Below are 11,308 nucleotides of genomic sequence, written 5' to 3'. Positions count from 1 at the left end.
ATGCAAATTGGGAACCAATGGTTTTTGGTACCCAACCTCACGTGGGACCTGTAGGCAATGAAGAGTGGAAGCCAATGCTTTTTGGTACCCAACCCCATATGGGACCTCTGGGAGATGAAGAGTGGGAACCAATGCTTATTGGTACCCAACCTCACGTGGGACCTCTGGGAGATGCAAATTTGGAGTCAACGCTCTTTGATATCCAACCTCACATGGGATCACTGGGAGATGCAGTGTGGGAGATTATGCTTTTTGGTACCCAACCCCATATGGGACCTCTGGGAGATGCAAACTGGGAACCAGTGCTTTTTGGTACCCAACCACACATGGGATCACTGGGTGATGCAAACTGGGAGCCAGTGTTTATTGGTACCCAACCTCATGTGGGACCTCTGGGAGATGCAAACTGGGAGCCAATGCTTTTTGGTACCCAACCACACATGGATTCTTTGGGTGATGAAGAGTGGGAGCCAACATTTTGGGTACCCAACCACACCTGGGATCACTGGGTGACACAAAGTGGGAGCCAATGCTTTTTGTACCCAACCCCAGATGGGACCTCTGGGAGATGCAAGGTGGGAGCTGACATTCTTTGGTACCCAACGCCATACGGGACCACAGTGATGTCACCCAGCGGTGCACACCTGGCAGCAGAACTCTGTGCTACACCACCGGTAGCGACCAACCAAGTGGGTTTTGCCATCCTTCGGGTTGCACTGCCCTTCACCAATGGGGACGCCGGACTTCCAGCCCTGCTCCACCTCCCCTCATTAGCACAGAACCTCCGGATGGGAACCGCGGGGTCAGGCGGTTTGCTTTCACTAATCACTCCCCGTGATGCCCCTAAAAAATGAGCTCCCCATCCGAAGTCCCGGTGCGTTAATTACGTCTCTGTTTGATCAGCGATAGAAACCATCAGCAGAAATGAGTGCTGACACCTCCTGCTTCGGAACGCCGGGGGTTTCTGTGCTCCCACAGGGAGGGGACATTCCTTGGGTCGCGTGAGGGTTTAGCGACATGATGGGATAATCCCGGGTCCTGCCATGTGATGCGCAGCGTTTGCTGCTGTTTGGGTGGCGGTTCGTGGAGTGGGAGGGGGCTCTGGTTGTTGGGTGTCCTCCCTCGGTAGGGTTGGGGGATTGGGAAGAGCTGTGCGTTGTCCTCGCGGGGTGTTTAGGATGTGAGCGCAGCTCCCGGCGATGGGATGGGGATGGGAAGCACCGCAGCTCAGCCCACGCGTGCGGGTGAGATGGGTTCCCGTTGGGGATGTGGGGTTTATGGGGGAGGAGCTTTGGTCCTCTTTGGGACAGAGCATACATGGGAATGTCTGTATCCCTTTGGGGGTGGGACTTAGGTCCACATTAGGGGACAGGGCTGATTCACTTTGGGGATGGGGTTTACGTTTCATATGGGGACAGTGCTTAGGTCCCCTGTGGGGATGGATCTTAGGTCCCATGTGGGGCCAGGGTCCAGGTTCCCCATTGGGAAAGGTCTTAGGTTCCCTTTGGGAATGGGGTTTCTGTCCCTCTTGGGAATGGGACTTAGGTCCCCTTTAGGGACCCTGCAAAGCTGAAATCCCAATTGCAGAGGTGTCTGTGGGGTGGGGGCTGCTCATCCACCCCATCGTTGCAGGCAGTTGGAGAATTCAGGTTGTGTCAGTGAAACGAGTTCTGGGATGTGGATACAGGCCGGGTCCTATTGCAGATGGTGAACGGCGCCGGTGCCCGTAGGAAGGACAGGGTGTAATTTCCAGTGCTCAGATGGGAAAAACACTTTGTACCGTGTGGGGTCCTTAACCAGAGCCACCACCACGGCTGGTCGTACCGGTGGTACTGGTGGTACTGGTGGTAGTGATATCAGTCATGTTGGCGGTGTTGGTCATGGTGATGATGGTGATGTTGGGGATGTCGGTGATGCTGATGTTGGTGATTCTGTCGATAGTGATGTTGGTGATGCTCGTGGTGTCAATGATACTGGTGGTACTGGTGATACTGGTGGTACTGGTGATGCTGCTGCACAGACCTTGGAACCGGCAGAAGGGACAGAAGAGCCCAATAGGGCACCCAATCCCTCTGAGTTCACACCCACAGTCAAGGGACCTTTTTCCCTATAGAAAGAGGACAATCTGCCCACCCCCACTGAGGGTACACCCGGGGTCCCCGTGCCCCCCTCCCTGCTCACCCCTGGGCACACTGAGCCTCTTGTGCCCAAATGGGGAGGGGGAACGCTGCCCCGGGGGCCACCGCATCGCATCACAGAGGTCATGAAAAATCTTCCCAGGCCCCCACCCCACTCACGGAGGCGGACAACCATCAATCTACAAATTATTTTAAAGCACCGTGCCGGGGCGGGAGGCTGATTTATGCCCTACAAGGCCCAAGCTATTTTCATTTGTCTGATTTATTAACGTTACATAAAATTACAGAGAGGCACTGATTTACGACCCGCGCGGGTGCCGCATCCTCACCCATCGCCTCTCCCTGCAATGAGGCTGAGCATGCACGGGTTCCTAATGAGGACGATCTCCCTAACGAGCACCCTGACCCTGCTTTGGGGAAATGCAGCCTATGCATGCATGGATACGTGCAGAAAATGCATTTTTTGCAGTTTGGAAGTGGGTTTGTCTGCTTAGCAAAAGCGTTCAGTGATTTTTTGGGGGGTTGGGGTCGGGGATGGGGGATGGGGCTGAGGCGGAGAGGTCCCCAAATGGTCACATTGATGTATGGGATCTGCCCCTGAGCGACGCCTCTGGGCTCTGTGCCCCCCCACCCCCCACGGCCTCCACTGCGGCCACAGAAGGACTTTCACAGCTCCGCTGCCCACATCTGGATGTGCTTAAAGGCAGAGCTGCCCCCAGCGCCGCGCTGCAGGGATGCGGCCATCGTCAGCTCAAGGACTGTTGGGAATGGGGTTTGGATCTGGGGTGGTGCCACGTGGAGTTGGGAATTGGGCTCAGCGGTCCTTCCTATTCTGTCTGCTGCATTCTTCTGTGATTTTTTGTGCTGCTGGGGCAGAAAAAGGATCGTGAAAGGGGATGGAAGGGGCGGTGGGCACTCAGCTGTGCCTTGGTTGGTTGGGTTGGAAACCAGAGCTCAGCCCTACAGCCTTGCAAAGATCTCACCTCGATGTGAACGATGGGGAGCAAAGCAGAAAGCAATGAGCAAATCTGACTTTTTTCCTCTGCAATTATTGCTGTGATCCCATATCTCCTTCCTCACCCTGCTGGTCACTTTGGCCAAGCAAACACCTGCATCTGCAGCAAGAAGGGGAGAGCTTCTCCTGGTGGGTTTGTTTCTGCACAACCCAACCCTGACCCATTTGCCACTCCTTTGCACAACTTAAGAAGGAAAAGGCACACGTTTCTCCTGCCCCACTTTATCCAGGGGGCAGAAATACCTCTGTGCAGAGAGAGCATCGAAGGGGCTTTGGGGCATCGTCCCCCAAAGGAGAGAAGCTTGGACCCACAGATGTGCATATGGGGCAGCCAATGGCTTCAGCACATCCCAACACATTCCTGTTTGGGGTTTTATGCTGTGATTTACTGATTTCTGCTCACTGTGGGTGGGGAGCAGAAGGGAAAGGGAGAGGAGCGCCCAATGTGGGCACAGATGCAGTTCAGCCCCCCTGGAAAACGCCCCGCTGCAAAGCACCGGGTGGGGAGCAGCTCTCAGTTCCAAGCTCCGTACCCAAAAACTGCAATTAAAGCTACCAAAAAATGGCCATTAAATCTACCCAAAATTGCAATCAAAGCTCCTTTGCCCCTTGCATTGAACCCAGGCCGTTCCTAAGCATGAACAGTCCCCTGCACCAAACCAAGCCCCAATGGGAGCACAATGGAGTCTTGTTTCTGGTAACCCGAGCTGCCTCCTTCCCCGCTCTTTAATTTTAGCCTCCAACGCGCTCGCATTCCTCAGCACTACAATGGCAGATATTTATACTCTGGAATGCGGAGCCCAGCGCTAATTTAGCAGGGCTGGGTAACCACGAGCCGGGGCTCCGCCGAGATAAAATTGGAGCAGAAGGAGGTTTATGGTGCTGCAAAGCTCTGCATGCATTTGCTGTGCATGCTGAGCCAACGGCTGCTGCAAAGCATCGAGCAGATGCACGCGGCAGCTGCATGGCACTCGGGGTGGTTGCATGGACATAGGGGTGATGGGGGGGTCCTGATGCTACGTGGGGGCTCATGGAGGTGCAAAACCCTCAGTGCTCATCCGTGCACCGGAGCTGTGTGTGCAGGGGTTGCTTCGGCTGCTGTGCAGGAGATTTTGCTCTGGGTGTTGTTCGTGTTGTGACACCAAAGTGACTTTTGCAGTTGCAATCACTCTCCTGGGGAGGGTTATCCATTATTTCCTGGGGAGGGATCCCATGGTTGTCCCCCAGATGTCTCAAAGTAGTCACTTGGCTTTGGTTGACGGTACACACTGATGGCACTGATGGCACAGCATTCCTCTTGATGCCCCATAGCACATGGAGAAACGGGGGAAAATCCATCCTGAGCGCATTGCACGATGCTGGAGCAGCTCTGGGACCCTCCCAGCATCACTTTGCCCCATCCCAAAGAGGACTGAGCATCCTCTGGGCACTCCCATCCCACGTCCCCTCGCAGAGGTCTGTCCCTTAGGAAGGGGCTGCGGATGGGACCGCCCCAATGAGCTCCGTTTCGGGGCCACTCGTGCGTGCACGAAGCCACGCTGACGCCAGCCAAGTGGTCCCAGCACCGGGGCCGGGGGACGGCAGCTAATTGAGAGAGGAGCAGTATTAGCAGATAAGGGAAGAGGTCAGCGCCGCCAAGCTAAATCCTTGACCTGTTATTTAAGAGGTCAGGCAGAGTTCAATAGACGAGTCCAGGTCAATTCACTCAATTAAAATATTAAAAGTTCGAGGCAGGAGTGTGGAGATGGAGGTTGTCCCACGATCCTCCTCGTGGGGACAGAGGGATCGGGGGTTGTGGGGATGGAGATGTGCAGGGAGAGGTGAGGAGGAAAGAGAACCATTCCCAAGTCAGGTGATGGCCAGACAAAATCTGTGGCCGCATCCAATGGCACAGAACCCATCAGAGCTGCAGCATCTTCAGGGTTGGCCAAGGAACGGCGAGCACAGACCTTGCAGATGGCATTGGGGTGGAGAAGGGAAGGCAGCCCGTGTCCCTCCCCCAGCCCATGGGGCTGCACACCACGTCCCACCATGGGGCTGCCCAACACGTCCCACCATGGGGCTGCTCAACACGTCCCACCATGGGGCTGCCCAACACATCCCACCATGGGGCTTTGCTCCATAGCTGTGGTAGGACAGGCTGTTGTCCATGGTCCTAGCAAAGCCAGGACCCACCACCAAACCCCGATGCCTGAAAGTTGGCCAAGTGGGCGAGACTTTGGCTGCGTCAACGTCACCTGTGGTTTGTTGCACCATGGAGGTGCAAAGGCTTTGTCCAAGGGAAGGATTGATCCCCTGCACTGTGTGCCAAGGCAGCACGCGCTGCGAGAATAAATAAAAGCTTTCAGCAAAATTAGCAACTGAGGGAATAGATAAACACTAAGCAGATATTGACTTCTGTTGAGGTGAACGTCGAGATTTATTGAGCTGGGGAGGTAAATATTGACCGAGGCAAAGCTAAGGTCAATAATTAACTCAAGGGATGATAAATCAAAGCACAATGAAACATGAACTCTGCGCGTGCATCGTTACGGACGTTCTGAACGTCTCCATTGAGGAAGATCTTGACTTTCTGCAGGACTTCTGGGTGGAGAGCAGGACTTCAACCTCGCTGCTGGCCCCCAGAAGTCAGGAAATAACGGCGTTTTGGTGAAGCCCCAAATCTGGAGACTCTGAGAGTCTTCAGATGTGGTGCGGATTTGGACCCGGTGGTGGTGGAATGGAGGACAAAGCACCAATGGTGTGAATGTCTACAGGTGTGTAAGTCCGTGTTTGGTCCTTTTTGTTCATCAGTGTTGTAATGGGGAAGGGGTAGGGGTAGGGGTAGGGGTAGGGGTAGGGAAGGGAAGGGAAGGGAAGGGAAGGGAAGGGAAGGGAAGGGAAGGGAAGGGAAGGGAAGGGAAGGGAAGGGAAGGGAAGGGAAGGGAAGGGAAGGGAAGGGAAGGGAAGGGAAGGGAAGGGAAGGGAAGGGAAGGGAAGGGAAGGGAAGGGAAGGGAAGGGAATGAGCAAACCATCAGATGGACAGACGGACGGACGCTTCCAGCCACACTGCCATCTCTACACCAAAGGGAAGCACTGCAGGTGCGGGGCTGGCGCTTGACATAAAGCAGAGCCCTCGTGCTCTTGTCAAGAGCTTTTCTCACCCTAGTTACAGCACCCTGCTCCCTGGCTGACCTCCATATGAGGATAAACTGGTTGAGACAGAAGAATCACCCATGCAAAGCCCTGCAGCGTGCGAGCAAGCTCTCCACCAGCAGTGGAGAAACCCCCCGTGCTGCACTGGTTTGCAAGTCTTGCAATGGGAATTGCTAACTCAGCCCATCCGCACTGCAGGGAACGCTCGTGCATCCCCAGGGAGTGCGGGAATGGGTTGGGGTCTGGGAGTAATTACACAGGGAAAGCAGAGCCCTGCTGGGCTGCTTCAAGCAGCGACGTGTCACGGCTGGGAGCGGAGGCATTTTGCATACCAACTTCAGATGCCATCAACAATAACGCCGGGGGAGAAAGGCACAGCGGCTGCACTTGTGTGGCCTGCTCTGCTCTTGGTTTTCTGTTGCATCAGTAGGAAAAGGGCAAATACAGCCAGAAGACCACCCTTCCAACCCAACCATCCCGTGGTTCAATGATCTTCCAGGACCCTTCCAACCCAACTCATTCTATAGTTCTTTGACCTTTAAGGACCCTTCCAACCCAACCATCCCATGGTTCCATCTTTAAGGACCCTTCCAACCCAACCATCCCATGGCTCTATGATCTCTAAGGTCCCTCCAAAAACACCCCACCTGGTGGTTCTACGATCTTCACGGTCCCACCACAGGCTGTGAAGAATGGGCAAAAGGCAGAAATTGCACCCAAAAGGGGACGTCCCGGAGGGTCGGCTTTGTGTGTCACGTCCATAAATCAGCGCTCTCTGTGGGCCGTCCCCGCGCGCTGCGCCATTCGGGTTGGGTCATAAATAGGGCCGTGGGTCCTTTCAGGTTGATAAAGGCAGAGGGGGCGGAGCAGTGGGGAGGCGTTGCGACCACATAACACTTTCATGGCGCTGTCAGAATAAAGAATACTGGTGCTGTTGACCCCTTCTGCAGCATATATCAGCGGCGCTGCTGACACCACACTTCAGCCAGTAGGGGAATGGGGAGGGAGAATGCCACCCCCTACCCCCGACCCCAAAGTTTGCTGTCCAATGGGCACAGAAAGAGCCAACAGACATTGCAAAGAGCGCTGCAGCGTCGCACAGCGCCATGCAGCACTGCACAGCATTTAGAATACACATAGGAAGGTGACACCATGGGGAGGGGTCACCGTGGGGAGGGACATCTATGGGAGGGGATACACATATGGAGGTGACACCATGGGGAGGGGGCATCACGGGGAGAGGGCATCGTGGAGAAGGGACACCGTGGAGTGGGGACATCGTGGGGAGGGGATACACATAGGGAGGTGACACTATGGGGAGGGAATATCATGGAGAGGTGATACCATGGGGAGGGGTCTCCATGGGGAAGGGACACCACCGGGAGGGGGGAATACACATAGGGAGCGGACACCATAAAGAGGGGACATCATGGGGAAGGGACACCACGAGGAGTGGGCACACATATGGAGGTGACACCACGAGGAGAGGACATCATGGGGAGGGGATACGCATAGGGAGGGGACACCACAGGGAGGGGATCCCATGGGGAGGGGACACCACAGAGAGGTAACACCATGGGAGGGGGTATATAACGGGGAGGGGACACCACAGGGTGGGGGCACACATATGGAATTGACACCTCGGGGAGGGGATCCCGTGGGGAAGGGACATCATGGGGAGGGGATACACATATGGGGGTGGCCCCATGGGGAGGGGACACCGTGGGGAGGGGATCCCACGGGGAAGGAGATATGCATGGGGAGGTGACCCCCCATGCGGAAGGGACCCGATGGGGAGGGGGCACCATAGGGAGGGGACCCCATGGGGAGGTGACACCATGGGGAGAGGATCTTATGGGGAAGGGGCATCATGGGGAGGAGTTACACATAGGGAGGTGACCCCTCATGGGGAGGGGACACCATAGGTGAGGGACCCCATGGGGAGGGGACACCACGGGGAAGGGAACAGCACCGCAGCCCCTTTCCGAGGGCAGAGGGGTTACCCCGCGCAGCCCCCCCAGATCCGAGGGACGACCCCCCCCAGCTCTGCCTTTAACAGCTCCAGCGATAAAACGGCCGTTTATTGGAAACACATGGAGCATTTACGGGGGACATCAAAGCGGGTTGGGGGTTTGCATGGCAACAGGGGCAGATTAAGCCGAAGGCATCTGCTTTTTTGGAGCTCTCCGGAGGCGCAATAAATCGGCGGCAGAGCGGCCCCTCCGTTCCCTCCTTTGGGGAAAGCAAAGGTTGGGCAAACACGATCTCACCACATGCCCGGCCATGTAAAACATGACAGGAATGGGAGAGTCGGGTTACACCGCCCCGAAGTGCACCGCGGTCCGGGCTCCTCCATCCCATATCCGACCCCAAAGCAATGGGGAAACCCCATTATAGGGTGAGCAGGGAGCACTGGGCTCCTCCATCCCATATCCGATCCCAAAGCAATGGGGAAACCCCATTATAGGGTGAGCAGGGAGCACTGGGCTCCTCCATCCCATATGCAACCCCAAAGCAATGGGGAAACCCCATTGTAGGGTGAGCAGGGAACGCTGGGATCCTCCATCCCATATCCAACCCCAAAGCAAAGGGGAAAGCCCATTATAGGGTGAGCAGGGAGCACTGGGATCCTCCATCGCTCCTCATGGGGGGAGCAGATGGGGTCCCCCCCGGGCACCCCACTGGGTTAACGAAGGAAAGAGTTAACGAAGCGCCGGGCAGGGGCTGCTGGCAGGAGGCGGAGGGGAGGGTGACAAATGGGGTGGGGGGGTGGGGGGGTGGGATGGCCGTCCTCCAGCAGTGGGCACAGCTGTGCTGCTGCTCCCATCCATCATCTGTGGGATGGAGGTGTCACCGCTCAGCGTGCGGCCGTGGATCGTCCTCTGCTCATGGGGACGTCCCCACAGCCCTGGGACATCCCAATGTGGGGACATCCCGGTGTGGGGACATCCCGGTGTGGGGACATCCCAATGTGGGGACATCCCGGTGTGGGGACATCCCAATGTGGGGACATCCCAATGTGGGGACATCCCAATGTGGGGACATCCTGATGTGGGGACATCCCGGTGTGGGGACATCCCAATGTGGGGACATCCCAATGTGGGGACATCCCGGTGTGGGGACATCCCGGACCCTCTTTCCCTTGCTGTGACCCCCTGCTGTTGGGATGGGAGCACCCCGAGGTGGAAATGTGGGTTAGGAATAAGGGTTGGGAATGAAGTCATAAGGATGGGGTGGGAATAAGGCTGGGAATAGGGAATGTGGGGTGGGAATAGGGATCGTGGGTTGGGAATAGGGATCGTGGGTTGGGAATAGGGATCGTGGGTTGGGAATAAAGAACACAGGTTGGGATTAGTGATCATGGGCTGGGATTAGGGGACATGGATTGGGGATAGGGAATGTAGGTTGGGAATAGGGAACACGGGTTGGGAATAGGGGATGTGGGTTGGGAGTGGGGAACATGGATTGGGATTGGGAATCATGGGCTAGGAAAAGGAAATGGGAGTCGGGATTAGGAAACGTGGGTTGGGAATAGGGGACATGGACTGGGATTAGGGAACATGGATGGGGGAAGATGGGTTGGGATTGGGGAATATGGGCTGGGAATTAGGGAATGTGGGCTGGGAATGGGGATCATGGGTTGGAATTAGGGGACATGGACTGGGATTATTAGGGGACATGGATTGGGAGTAGGGAACGTGGGCTGGGAATGGGGTCCATGAGCTGGGAATAATGGGATATCAGGGCTGGGAATGGGGCGGGGGGACACCGGCACTGCCTCCCCCCCCCCCCCAGCGCCCCACTGTGCCCCCCAGCAGCCCCTATGGGGCACTTCACGGCCTCTATGGGGCAGCACACACAGCACTGGCAGCGAAGGGGTGCTCAGACCCCCCCCCAACCCCCCCATCTCCATCCATCTTCTTTACAGCCCCGATCCGGAGCCGGCACCATCTGCGGCCCCAGAAATGCAATTACTGCGGATGGGGGGGGGGGGGGGGGATGGGTGGATTGGGGGGGGGGGGGGGGGGGGAAGAGACCCCTCATCCTTCCCAATTTCATCGCGGCTCCGAAATGAGCTCCGCGCAGCGGGGACGGCAGCGCCACCATCTGCAATGGGCTGCAATGGGCACCGCCCCCCCCCCAATGCAAAATGGGGGGGAGGGGGGGGGGAAGGAGAAATTGAAATTGATCCGTGCGGCTGTAATTTAATCAGAAGCGCTGCTCTGTGCGGGGGGGGTGCGGTGGGGGGGGGAGGGGGGGGGTCCTAGACCTGAATTAAGAAGGATTGGGGAAGGGGGGGGGGGGGGGGGGAGGGGAGGTGTTGTGTGCAATCGGTGTGCAGTGAAACCTCGCGGTGTGCAGCACAACCATGCAGTGTGCAGCACAACCATGCAACGTGCAGCAAAATGGGGCTGCAGCGCGCTGCAAAACCATGCGACGTGCAGCAAAACCGTGCAGTGTGCAGCAGAATGGGGCTGCAGCGCGCAGCAAAACCATGCAGTGTGCAGCACAACCATGCAACGTGCAGCAGAATGGGGCTGCCGTGTGCTGCAAAACCATGCGGCCTGCAGCAGAATGGGGCAGCAACGTGCACTAAAGCCATGCAGCAGCCACTGTGCAGCAAAGCCACGCAGTGTGCAGAGTGCCACGAGCTCAGAGCACGCCGTGCACCTCAGGGTGGCTTTGGAGGATGCAGAGCGGCCTCTGAGCGCTCCGCAGTGCTTTGCAGGGTGGTTTGCAGGGCGGGTTTTGCAGCGACGCAGCGGTGCTCTGCGTGTGTTTGCATCGCTGCAGCGGTGCAGCCGTGGTTTGAATGCGGAGAACGGTTCGCCCTCCGGGAAGCAGCCAATGGGGATGGGGGGATCTGAGAGCCCAGAAATGCATGCACCCCATTGCTGCCCCATAACCCCCCGGTGCCTCCCAGTAATCCCCCATGGCTGCCCCATAATGCCCCCAGGGCCTCCCTGTGACCCCCCAGTACTGCCCCATAACCCCCCCAGTGCCACCCCACAACCCCGC

General features: G+C 57.0%; 1 long non-coding RNA gene across 2 annotated transcripts; it reads left to right on the top strand.

Annotated features, from left to right (window-relative positions):
• The first annotated feature begins 1,144 nt into the window (after positions 1-1,144).
• Positions 1,145-7,241, top strand: LOC121106464. Of its 2 annotated transcripts, XR_005842383.2 has the most exons (3): positions 1,145-1,244; positions 5,732-5,909; positions 6,303-7,241. It is a non-coding gene; the product is annotated as an uncharacterized LOC121106464 (long non-coding RNA). The 2 variants fall into 2 exon arrangements; XR_003072621.3 differs by lacking the exon at positions 1,145-1,244 and having other exon boundaries at positions 5,651-5,909.
• The last annotated feature ends 4,067 nt before the right edge of the window (positions 7,242-11,308 follow it).

This window comes from Gallus gallus, chromosome 34 (assembly GCF_016699485.2).
Source record: "Gallus gallus isolate bGalGal1 chromosome 34, bGalGal1.mat.broiler.GRCg7b, whole genome shotgun sequence".
Lineage (NCBI taxonomy): Eukaryota > Metazoa > Chordata > Aves > Galliformes > Phasianidae > Gallus > Gallus gallus.
This window is presented reverse-complemented; position numbering and strand designations above follow the sequence as displayed.